Genomic DNA, 12,500 nt, shown 5'->3' with positions numbered 1-12,500 from the left:
TTTCTCTTTTCCCAGACGCGTTATAAAATAGAACACGACGAATAATACCCTGGCCCAGGGCCAATTAAAACTGAAGCCATATCACCTCCGTAACTCATCTTTAAACGATTTTACAACCCGTCGACAAAGGGCAATTTCCAACACCTATTTTTTCCACACAAACCTTCTCTTCTGTCCCAATTTTTCCCCTTAACTGGAATATTTCCCGTCTCGCTGAATGCTTTCATCTGTGCCGAGGAAACTTCATCTCTGATTGTGTGTTTTGATGAGTATATTTGGGAGAGGAAAAAATGTAGTTTACTTTCTTTTTTATTTTTGGAAAGGTCAAATAAGAGAATTGTTTTGGGTTGGGTCAGAAACTAGTTTCATGGACGGACTTATTTTTGCCATTTTCGATTGAGGGAAATGCAGGTAAACACAAGCACTGACGTGTATATATACGGACACATACACATTTATGTATATATAAATATAAATACACACACACACACACACACATATATATATATATATATATATATATATATATATATATATATATATATATATATATATATATATTTATACACACATACACTCACATTACATATATATACATATATATACACACACATACACACACACACACATATATATATATATATATATATATATATATATATATATATATATATATATATATATATATATATATATATATATATATATATATATAAGTACATACATACATACATAAATATATATATATATATATAAATATATTAATATATATATATATATATATATATGTTCATATATATATATATATATATATATATATATATATATATATATATATATATATATATATATATGTTCATATACATATATATATATATATATATATATATATATATATATATATATATATATATATATATATATATATATATATATATATAAGTGTATAAATACACACACACACACACACACACATATATATATATATATATATATATATATATATATATATATATATATATATATATATATATATATACACGACCTTATAATTCCCAAACTTTGATTGGCACTGTGAGGAAATGACGCCCGTAAACCCCTGGTAAATTTATCAGGTCAATTAAAGAATAGTAATGGGCCACAATGATACCTAACAGGTACACATTGAATGTGTTTCTTTCTGAATACCTCCAAAGAATGAACGTCAATATTTGATGGCAAATATTAATATCGTGAGCTCCAAAATGTATGGAAATATATTCTTGCAATTGAATCAGCGGTGTTGATGATCTCGAGTTGTTTGGATAAGAAAATGATATATTCTTTGCATTATGAGGAAAATATATTTGGACTGGAATATTCTTCTCTGGCTATAATATATGTGCTGGGATATTACGATCGATAGCAAAACCATCCTATCTATCTATGTATCTCTGTGTCTATCAGTCGATTATTCTCTATATATTTCTTATATTTTTACTTTTATTTACAATCAAATTAAATGTTTTTTTATTTGTTCCTTGCAAAATCAAATGTTTAAAGTCTTTTTTAGCATCAAAATGTCTTTTTTTTTTGTAGGTGATTCTGGACTGAATTGATTTTAATCCTTTTTTTTTATCAACGAAAACATAAAGAAGAACTTGTTCTAAATGTCCTAAAGAACAACTGTTTATCTGCTCAAGTCCACGTATGGTAAGGAGCAGCTTATACAAGGCTTTCTCTTTATTATTCTCAATATATATTCTATATTTCTAATTTTTATTACAATCAAATTTAATGTCTTAAATGTGTTCTTTGCAAAATCAAACCTTCAAAGTCTTGTTTAGCATCAAAATGTCTGTTTTTTTTTTTTTTTTTTTTTTTGGTCAATGACTCTGGACTAGATAAGTTTTAATCCTGGGTTCATTAACGAAAATACCATAAAGAACTTGTTCTAAATGTCTTAAAGAACAACTGTTTATATAATCAAGTCTGCTTATGGGAAAGAGCGGCTTATACAACTTTGGTGATTTCTTTAGCTCTAAGTTCTAACAGATGACAATTGCCATAGAGAATATTCTAAGCGCTTTATATTTTAGTTTCAAGAAACTATCCTGAGGTAGTAGACTAAATAATGAAATAATTAATCTGTGATTGCTAGTGCAACGCCTTTATCTAGTCTGGCTTCTACCTAGTACAATGGTTAGAACAACATGGGTAGATTGGATCTTCAGGTAAGGAGTGCTGTTTAGGACAAAAGGAGTAAAATGGGTCTATCTGGTAAGGAGTGCTATTTAGGACAATATGGGTACAAATGGCCTTTCAGGCAAGGAGTGCCGCTCAGAACAACAGGGGTAAAGTGGGTCTTTCAGGTAAGGAGTGTTGCGTATAACAACAACAGTAAAAAGAGGCCTTTCAGGTAAGGAGTGTTGCTCAGAACAATATTGGTAAAACGGGACTTTTAGGTGAGTGCAGCATAGACCAACAGGAGTAAAAAAAGGCCTTTCAGGTAAGGCGTGGTGCTCAAAACAATAGGGGTAAAACGGGCTTAGAATAACCGGAATAAAATGGGTTTATACAGGTAAGGAGTGCTGCTCAGAACAATAGGGGGTAAAACAAGTCTTTCAGGGAAGGAGTCCCACTTAGAACAGTTGAGGTAAAATGATTATTTCAAGTCAGGACTGCCACTTAGAACAGCAGAGGTAAAAATGGGTTTTTCAGATAAGGAGTGCTGCTCAGAACAATAGGGGTAAAACGGGTCTTTCAAGTGAGTGCAGCATAGAACAACAGGAGTAAAAGGGGTCTTTCAGCTAAGGAATGCCACTCAGAACAACAGGAGTAAAACGGGTCTTTCAGGTAATGAGTGCCACTTATAACAGCAGAGGTAAAATGGGTTTTTCAGATAAGGAGTGCGGCTCAGAACAATAGGGGCAAAACGGGGTCTCTCAGGTGAGCGCAACATAGAACAACAGGAGTAAAAAAGAACTTTCAGGTAAGGAGTGCTGCTCAGAACAATAGGGGTAAAATGGGTCTTTCAGGTAAGGGGTGCTGCTCAGAACAATAGGAATAAAACAGACCTTTCAGATAAGGAACCAAGTCTTGAAAATGCATACCGAAGTTACCAAAGTTTGTATTTTGCATTTCAAAAGATGGCTTTCACCAACCAAGCAAACTACCACTATTTTTATAGAAGCAATCTATTTTCATCGAATTCATTTCCTCCTCTTTATTAGGGAGCCAGAAGGAAGGGGGAGGGGGGGTTAGAATTTAGGGAACCATTCCAACTGCCTTCAATAAGTTCCAAGAATTGATTCCCAGCTCCTTCGAAGGCGATCAAATATTGATCCTTGGAAAAAGAATCTAGATCGACATTTCCTTTCGCAATGTGTTTTGCTGGTTACGTTGGCCAACTAAAAAACTAAAAAAAATTGTATTGGTTTCGCATTTTCAATTATTTATAGCAGCGAAAATCGACATTCCGGTCATTGGACCCTGACCATCCAATGCCTCTGATTTTTTTTTTCTTTTTTTGAAAACAACTAGGTTGCTTTTCCTTCGAAATTCCAAACTGGCAGCGAATGCTTTTTTTTTTTTTTTTTTTTTTTTTGTATTTAACAGGATGACATGAGTCTCTTTTTATAGTCTATTTATGAAAAATCTATTTATATGTTGTTACTGTTCTTCAATGCCTCTGACTTTTTTTTTTTTTTTTACTTATTTGAAAACAACTAGGTTACTTTTATCCTTCGGAAGTCCAAACTGGCAGCGACTGTTTTTTGTATTGAACAGGCTGACATGAGTCTTTTTTTTTATAATCTATTTTTGAAAAATCTATTTAAATGTTACAGCTCTTCATTGCCTCTATTTTTAAAAACTCGGTTGCTTTTCCTTCGAAAGTTCAACCAGGCTGCAAATGTTTTTTTTTTTTTTTTTTTTTTTTTTTTTTTTTTTTTTTTTTATTGAACACGCTGACATAAGTCTTTTTATAAATTATTATGAAAATTCTCTTTAAATGTTGATACTATTCTCCATAGACTGATTTATTTTTATTTTTTTCTTCTGAAAACAATTCGGTTGGATTTTTGTTTTTGTTTTTATATTGAGCAGGCTGACATGAGTCTCTTTTTATAGTCTATTTATTGAAAATCTATTTCAATATTGTTACTGTTCTTAAAATATGTTATCATAATTGTTCATTACTTCTCTTATAGTTTATATGTTTCCTTAATTCCCTTCCTCTCTGGGCTATCCTTCCCTGTTGGAGCCCTTGGGCTTAGAGTATCCTGCTTTTCCAGCTAGGGTTGTAACTTAGATGATGATGATAATAATAATAATAATAATAATAATAATAATAATAATAATAATAATAATAATAATAATAATAATGTTAATTATCGCTTACTTTTTTAATTATTGTAGTTTCCATCTTCACTATTTTCTTCCCTTGTCATACAGGCTTTCATTCGCTAATAATCCTATGCCTTTTTTCACATCCTCTCGTCTTTGTTTACATCTTTACTTCACACAAACAAAATATGAAATATACATATGCATAGCACCAGAAATACACTCAAACCATCCAATCTCCTATACATTTATGCATACCCGTCAGACAAAGTTTTCTTTACATCCACTTATAACTTCATTTATATACACAAACACAGGTATAATTATACACATAAACATGTACACACTTACATACGCACATTCGTAAAAACACGTCATTATTCATTCATGTTTGTGTAAATCCGTCGATGCTTTTGCGTATTAAATTTCTGAAAGAAAATCCACCTTTTCAAGTTCTCGAGTTATTATAATGTCTGCTTATGGATACGGCTAAATCCATTAGCTCCATAACACTTTTGATGCTATGATAGGAATTAGCATATCCGATAGAATCATTGAAATAATAATAATAATACTACTACTACTACTAATAATAATAATAATAATTTTAATTATAATAATAATAATAATAATAATAATAATTATAATAATAATAATAATAATAATGATAATAATAATATTAATACTAATAATAATGATAATCATAATAATAATAATAATAATAATAATAATGATAATAATTATAATAATAGTAATCCAATAATAATAATAATAATGATAATAATTATAATAATATTAATTTAATAACAACAACAACAACAACAACAATAATAATAATAATAATAATAATAATAATAATAATAACTGAAATCTATTATTGTGTTCTTGAGATATTTTGTTGAACACCCACAGACAGGGATTGTGGTTTAAAGGTTTAAATGCCACTCAACAATGGCAGAGGCAAGGGACAGTGACATTGCCCTATCAAGCAGGACAATGCCCTAGAGACTGACCATTTATACCATATGATCAGCGCCAAAGCCGCCTTTCCATTCAAGCTGGGAACAGGGAGGACCAGGCGATGGCTGCTGATAACTCAGCAGATAGACCTATAGGCTCCCCAAACCTCCCATCCTTAGCTCGCAAGGAGAGTGAGGTTGCAGCGACCAAAGGAACTAACGAGTTTAAGCGAGACTCGAATTGGAAACGTCTCTGCAGACTGGAGTTCAAGTCCCGCTCAAGCTCGATAGTTTCTTGTAGTGTCTGTAATCTTACCATCCTTGTGAGGTATATAGGGGTTTGGGGGGAACGTACAGTAGGGCTATCTACTGAATCATTAGCAGTCATTGCCTGGTCCTCCCTGGTACTAGCTTGGAGGCAGAAGGGACTTCAGCGCTGATCATATATAATTATTATTATTATTATTATTATTATTATTATTATTATTATTATTATTATTACTAGCCAAGCTACAACCCTAGCTGGAAAAGCAAGATGCTATAAGCCCAAGGGCTCCAATAGGGAAAAATAGCCCAGTGAGGAAAGGAAATAAGGAAATAAATAAATGATGAGAACAAACTATCAATAAATCATTCTAAAAACAGTAACAACGTCAAAACAGATATGTCATATATATATATATATATATATATATATATATATATATATATATATATATACATATATATATATATATATATATATATATATATATATATATATATATATATATATATATATATATATATATATATATGGTCAGTCCCTAGCTTTGGGTATTGTCAATGTCCCTTGCCTCTGTCATCCACGAGCGGTCTTCAAAACACACTCAAAGTAACAAAACACACCAACAATAATAATAATTCATTCCACCACACAATCGAATTCAACCAAAATTTCGTCAATAAAACAAACATCCACAATTCATCAGTATGAATCCAACGCTAATAATCATGACGATGATAATGATGAATATTAAATTCCATCATCATCACACCACCATCATCAGCGATGATCTAGATCTCATCACCGAATTGGCTATGCAGATCAAGGCAATGAAGCCAAGGGTCCCTCGGCTCACCAGATAATCAAGCGAACTTCGGGTCATAATTTGCACGAGGGCGTAGTCTTCATTAGTGCCGATGAGGGCACCACTGGACAGGCAAATTGGGTGCATTCGTTCACTTCATGATGCACAGGTCTGATTGTTATTGGCAGAGTGTACAGGTCATGGATAATAACTTTTATTTATTTATTTATTTATTTATTATTATTATTATTATTATCATTATTATTATTATTATTATTGTTGGTGTTGTTGTTGTTGTTCCTAGCTCAGTTACAACCCTGATTGCATAAGCCCTATAAGGGCTTCAACAGAGAAAACAGACCAGTGAGGAAAGGAAAATAGGGACCTGATAGAATAGTATTATTATTATTACTATTATTATTATTATTATTGTTGTTGGTGTTGTTGTTGTTGTTCCTAGCTCAGTTACAACCCTGATTGCATAAGCCCTATAAGGGCTTCAACAGAGAAAACAGACTAGTGAGGAAAGGAAAATAGGGACCTGATAGAATAGTATTATTATTATTATTATTATTATTATTATTACTTGCTAAGCTACAACCCTAGTTGGAAAAGCAAGATGTTATAAGCCCAAGGGCTCCAACAGGGAAAAATAGCCCAGTGAGGAAAGGAAATAAGGAAATAAATAAATGATTATTATTATTATTATTATTATTATTATTATTATTATTATTATTATTATTATTATTGTTATTATTATTATTATTATTGTTGTTCCTAGCTCAGTTACAACCCTGATTGGATAGGCAGGATGCTAGAAGCCCTATAAGGTTTTCAACAGGGGAAACAGCCCAGTGAGGAAAGGAAAAAAAGAAACATAGAATACTATAGTAAAGTTTTATTAATATTATTATTATCATTATTATTGTTATTATCATTGTTACTTGCTAGGATACAACCCTAGTTGGAAAAGCAGGATGCTATAGGCCCAAGGGCACCAACAGGGAAAATACCCCAGTGAAGAAAGAAAACGGAAAAAATAAATCTAAGAACATTAAAATAACTATTTCCTATATAAACTATAAAACACTTCAACAAAATAAGAGGAAGATAAATGAGATAGAATAGTGTGCTCGAGTGTACCCTCAAGCAAGAGAACTCTAACCCAACATGGAAGACCATGATACAGAAGTTATGGCACTACCCAAGACTATAGAACAATGGTTTGATTTTGGAGTGCCCTTCTACAAGAGCTGCTTACCATAGCTAAAGAGTCTCTTCTACTCTTACCAAGAGGAAAGTGGTCACTGAACAATAATTTTTAGATTTTGGTCATTCATTTAATTGTCAAAATGATATATATTTGATTACTTAAGAAAGACAACGAAGAAAGAAATCGAGAAGGAATTTTAGATATAATTATTTTGAGAGTGATTTTCCTCAACATTTAAAAGGAATTTGGGTAATATGTGCTTAAAGATTTCGAAGAGAAATCACGACAGGAAAAAGACTAAAAATTATTTTTACTTCCGAAACAAAGTCATCTACAATAAGAATCACGAATTCGTTCGTAGATATTTTACCAATCCTTGTCTTTCTCTTTCCAATGTATTCAATTGAAATTCTTCCGGAATCTACGAGTAACATTACTTTAGTTTAATTAATAAAAAAAAATGGGGAAACGAATTCTATGGGAATATATGTTTGTATGTTCGACTCTTGAAATCCGGAGACTATAATTAAACTTTCTTTTTTATAGCCTTACTATATTCCTCCTACCCCCCTCTCTCTCTCTCTCTCTCTCTCTCTCTCTCTCTCTCTCTCTCTCTCTCTCTCTCTCTCTCTCTCTCTCTCTCTCTCTATACAGTCCTTTGTGGAACTAATGGGATAATTCAATCTTTCCTAGAGTTATGGTGGCCGATGTGATAACATCCTGGCTGGTGAACGCAAGACTGGGGTTCGAGCCCCTCTCAAACTTATTAGTTCCTTTGGTCGCTGCAATCTCACCATCCTTATGAGCTAATGATAAGGGGTTTGGGGGAGCATATAGTTCTATCTGCTGAGTCTCAGCAGCCATTGCCTGGCCCACTTTGGTCCTAGCTTGGGTTGAGAGAGGGTTTGGCGCTGATCATCTGTATATATGGTCAGTCTCTAGATCATTGTGACTGTCCCTTGTTCAGGATGCCAGAAAAACTCAAATCAATCAATCAATCACTGTCCCTTGCCTCTGCCATTCATGAGCGGCCTTTAAACCTTCAGGGAGATTTTTCTCTTTCTCATCTAATCCTTACAGTATATATATATATATATATATATATATATATATATATATATATATATATATATATATATATATATATATATATATATATATATAAAAACAGCCGTTTCAAGTCCAATGCAAGACAAAGGCCTCACACTTGACAATTCATATCTGGGGTTTGGCCAGTTTTCATCACCACCACGCTGGCCACTGCGGATTGGTGATGGTGGGAGATTTTGGTCTGATCGCTCATAGCAAACCAACTTTATATGGGTGCCCGTGACTAGTACAGCTTCGCTGATTATCGCGATGAGCAAATTCTTTCACTAAGTTATGATATCTCTACTAGGAAATGGATGTATATATATATATATATATATATATATATATATATATATATATATATATATATATATATATATATATATATGTATATATATACATATATATCTATATATATATGTATATATATATATATATATATATATATATATATATATATATATATATATATACATATATATGTATATATATAAATGTATACATATATATGTATATGTATATATATACATATATATATATACATATACATATATATATACATATACATATACATATATATGTATGTATAAATGTATACATATATTTGTATATGTATATATACATATATATAATATACATATATATAATATACAAATATATGTACATATATATTTACATATAAATTTATATACCCATATGTTTGTGTTTTTATATATGTATATACACATATAACCAATTTAATTTAAAACCGTTGGATCCAGAGAAACAAAGTATCATAAAAAAAAATGTAATGTGAATCTATGCATTATCCATGTATCCTTCATAATAAGTATCTACTGAGCACTGTAACATTATATATTTTCTGGCAATGCAGTCTCCCATTGGTTATGTTTTCTTTTTTTTTTTTTTTTTTTTGGGGGGGGGGGGGCAAGAAAGAACAAGCGATTTAGGGAACCAAGAATTCTTTTCTTCAGATAGACTTGGTCGAAGAAGAAGAATTCCTCACCATTACAGTCTTTTGATACCAAAGATTTATGACTTTTGGAATTTACGAAGTTTTGCCTCGGCCAAGTTGAATTGTTTGGTGGTGCGAAGAGTTGTATTTCAAAATTCTTTTATCGCTATAGTGTAGTGAAGAATGTATTTTCACGGTTTGAGAAGAGAAACCTTAATTACAATAATAAAAAGAATATACTTAGTGAAGAATATATTTTCACGGTTTGAGAAGAGAAACCTTAATTACAATAATAAAAAGAATATACTTAGTGAAGAATATATTTTCACGGGTTGAGAAGAGAAACCTTAATTACAATAAAAAGAATATACTTAGTGAAGAATATATTTTCACGGTTTGAGAAGAGAAACCTTAATTACAATAATAAAAAGAATATACTTAGTGAAGAATATATTTTCACGGGTTGAGAAGAGAAACCTTAATTACAATAAAAAGAATATACTTAGTGAAGAATATATTTTCACGGTTTGAGAAGAGAAACCTTAATTACAATAGTAAAAAGAATATACTTAGTGAAGAATATATTTTCACGGTTTGAGAAGAGAAACCTTAATTAAAATAATTAGAATATATTTAGTGAAGAATATATCTTCACGGTTTGAGAAGAGAAACCTTAATTACAATAATAAAAAGAATATACTTAGTGAAGAATGTATTTTCACGGTTTGAGAAGAGAAACCTTAATTACAATAATAAAAAGAATATACTTAGTGAAGAATATATTTTCACGGTTTGAGAAGAGAAACCTTAATTAAAATAATTAGAATATATTTAGTGAAGAATATATCTTCATGGTTTGAGAAGAGAAACCTTAATTACAATAATAAAAAGAATATACTTAGTGAAGAATGTATTTTCACGGGTTGAGAAGAGAAACCTTAATTACAATAATAAAAAGAATATACTTAGTGAAGAATATATTTTCACGGTTTGAGAAGAGAAACCTTAATTACAATAGTAAAAAGAATATACTTAGTGAAGAATATATTTTCACGGTTTGAGAAGAGAAACCTTAATTAAAATAATTAGAATATATTTAGTGAAGAATATATCTTCACGGGTTGAGAAGAGAAACCTTAATTACAATAATAAAAAGAATATACTTAGTGAAGAATATATCTTCACGGTTTGAGAAGAGAAACCTTAATTACAAAAATAAAAAGAATATACGTTCCTTCTTACTGTTAAAAATTTGCAGTAAAAAACGGTAAAAATCCTGGAATAAATGTCGGCAAGATTTTAGCGTTTTAAAAACGGATATATTGACGTAAACGAGTGATATTACGGTCACCAACCCGTAAAAGATAATAACAGAGTAGGGGAAAATTACGGTGCCCTGTATTTTACTGAAATACGGCTGATAACAATATATTTTTACGGAGAATTTCCGATTAAAATTACGGGTTTTTAACAGTGTAGTGAAGAATATATTTTCACGGTTTGAGAAGAGAAACCTTAATTACAACAATGAAAAGAATATATTTTCCTTCTTACACTGTTGAAAATTTGCAGTGAAAAACGGTAAAAATCCTGGAATAAACTTTGCCAAACATTTCACGTTTTAAAAACTGATATATTGACGCAAAAGAGTGATATTACGGTCACCAACTCATAAAAGATAATCATAAAATAAGGTAAAATTACGGTCGCCTGTATTTTACTGAAATACGCCTGAGAACAGCATATTTTTTTCGCAAAATTTCCGATTAAAATTACGGTTTTCAACAATGTAGTGAAGAATATATTTTGATGGTTGGAGAAGAGAAGCCTTAATTACAATAATAAAAATAATATACTTTGCCTCCTATACTGAGTAACATTATGCCCTAATGATACTTGAAGTCACTTTTATTCTCCTCTATGATTCCAATGGAACCTTTCCGGCATCCGCGTATATCTTACAAGCCTTGGTCAGGAACTCCAATCATATTTTTCACCACCAAAATGTACCATCACTTCAATTCTCATTAACTATCATTGACTAACCTTACAGGTATCACTATTTATTCTATCCCCTTCCATTCTTTTATCATCTTACTATGACGGTGATCGATGTGGTAACATCATTGACCAGTGAACACTAAACTGGGGTTCGAGTGCCGGTCAAACTCTTTAGTTTCTTTAGTCGGTGCAATCTCACCATCTTTGTGAGTTAAGAATGGTGGGCTTAGGGGGAGCCTATAGGTCTACCTGCTGAGTCATCAGCGGCCATTGCCTGGTCCTCCTTGGTCCTAGCTTGGGTGGAGATAGGCTTAGGCGCTGATCATATGCATATATGGCCAGTCTCTAGGGCAGTGTCCTGCTTGATAGGGCAATGTCACTGTCCCTTGCCTCTCCCATTCATGAGCAGCCTTTAAACCGTTAAACCTTATGCCTCTCATCAGCAAATATTTTTTTCAATCTCTTCTCTCTTTGCATTCCTAATTCCTAGTTCCAAAAATAACTAGGAATCAAAATATCTAGGAAATAACAACTTTTTCTCTTACTTTCACTACTTTTGGAATCCTTGCTTACCGGGGTATGGGGGCCGCAGCCTCATCCTGAAAGACTTTGTGAGAATCGGAGATATAGTATGGTTTGAAACTAGATTCTATAGTATAAAAAACAATTTAAGTGCAACAGTGTATGTATATATATATATATATATATATATATATATATATATATATATATATATATATATATATATATTGCATGTATAAATATATATAATATATATACATATAAATAAATATATAATATATATATGCATGTGTGTGTATGTTATATATATATATATATATATATATATATATATATATATATATATATATATATATATATAT

At 31.1% G+C, this 12,500-nt stretch overlaps 1 protein-coding gene across 1 annotated transcript in view; it reads left to right on the top strand.

Annotated features, from left to right (window-relative positions):
* Positions 1 to 12,500, top strand: part of LOC137620809 (glutamate receptor ionotropic, kainate 1-like) — an 82,568-nt gene that overhangs the window by 69,839 nt on the left and 229 nt on the right. The window lies entirely within an intron of this gene.

This window comes from Palaemon carinicauda, chromosome 27, assembly GCF_036898095.1.
Source record: "Palaemon carinicauda isolate YSFRI2023 chromosome 27, ASM3689809v2, whole genome shotgun sequence".
Taxonomy (NCBI): Eukaryota; Metazoa; Arthropoda; class Malacostraca; order Decapoda; family Palaemonidae; genus Palaemon; species Palaemon carinicauda.
The sequence above is the reverse complement of the archived record's forward strand: the minus strand, read 5'-3'. Positions and strand labels throughout refer to the sequence as shown.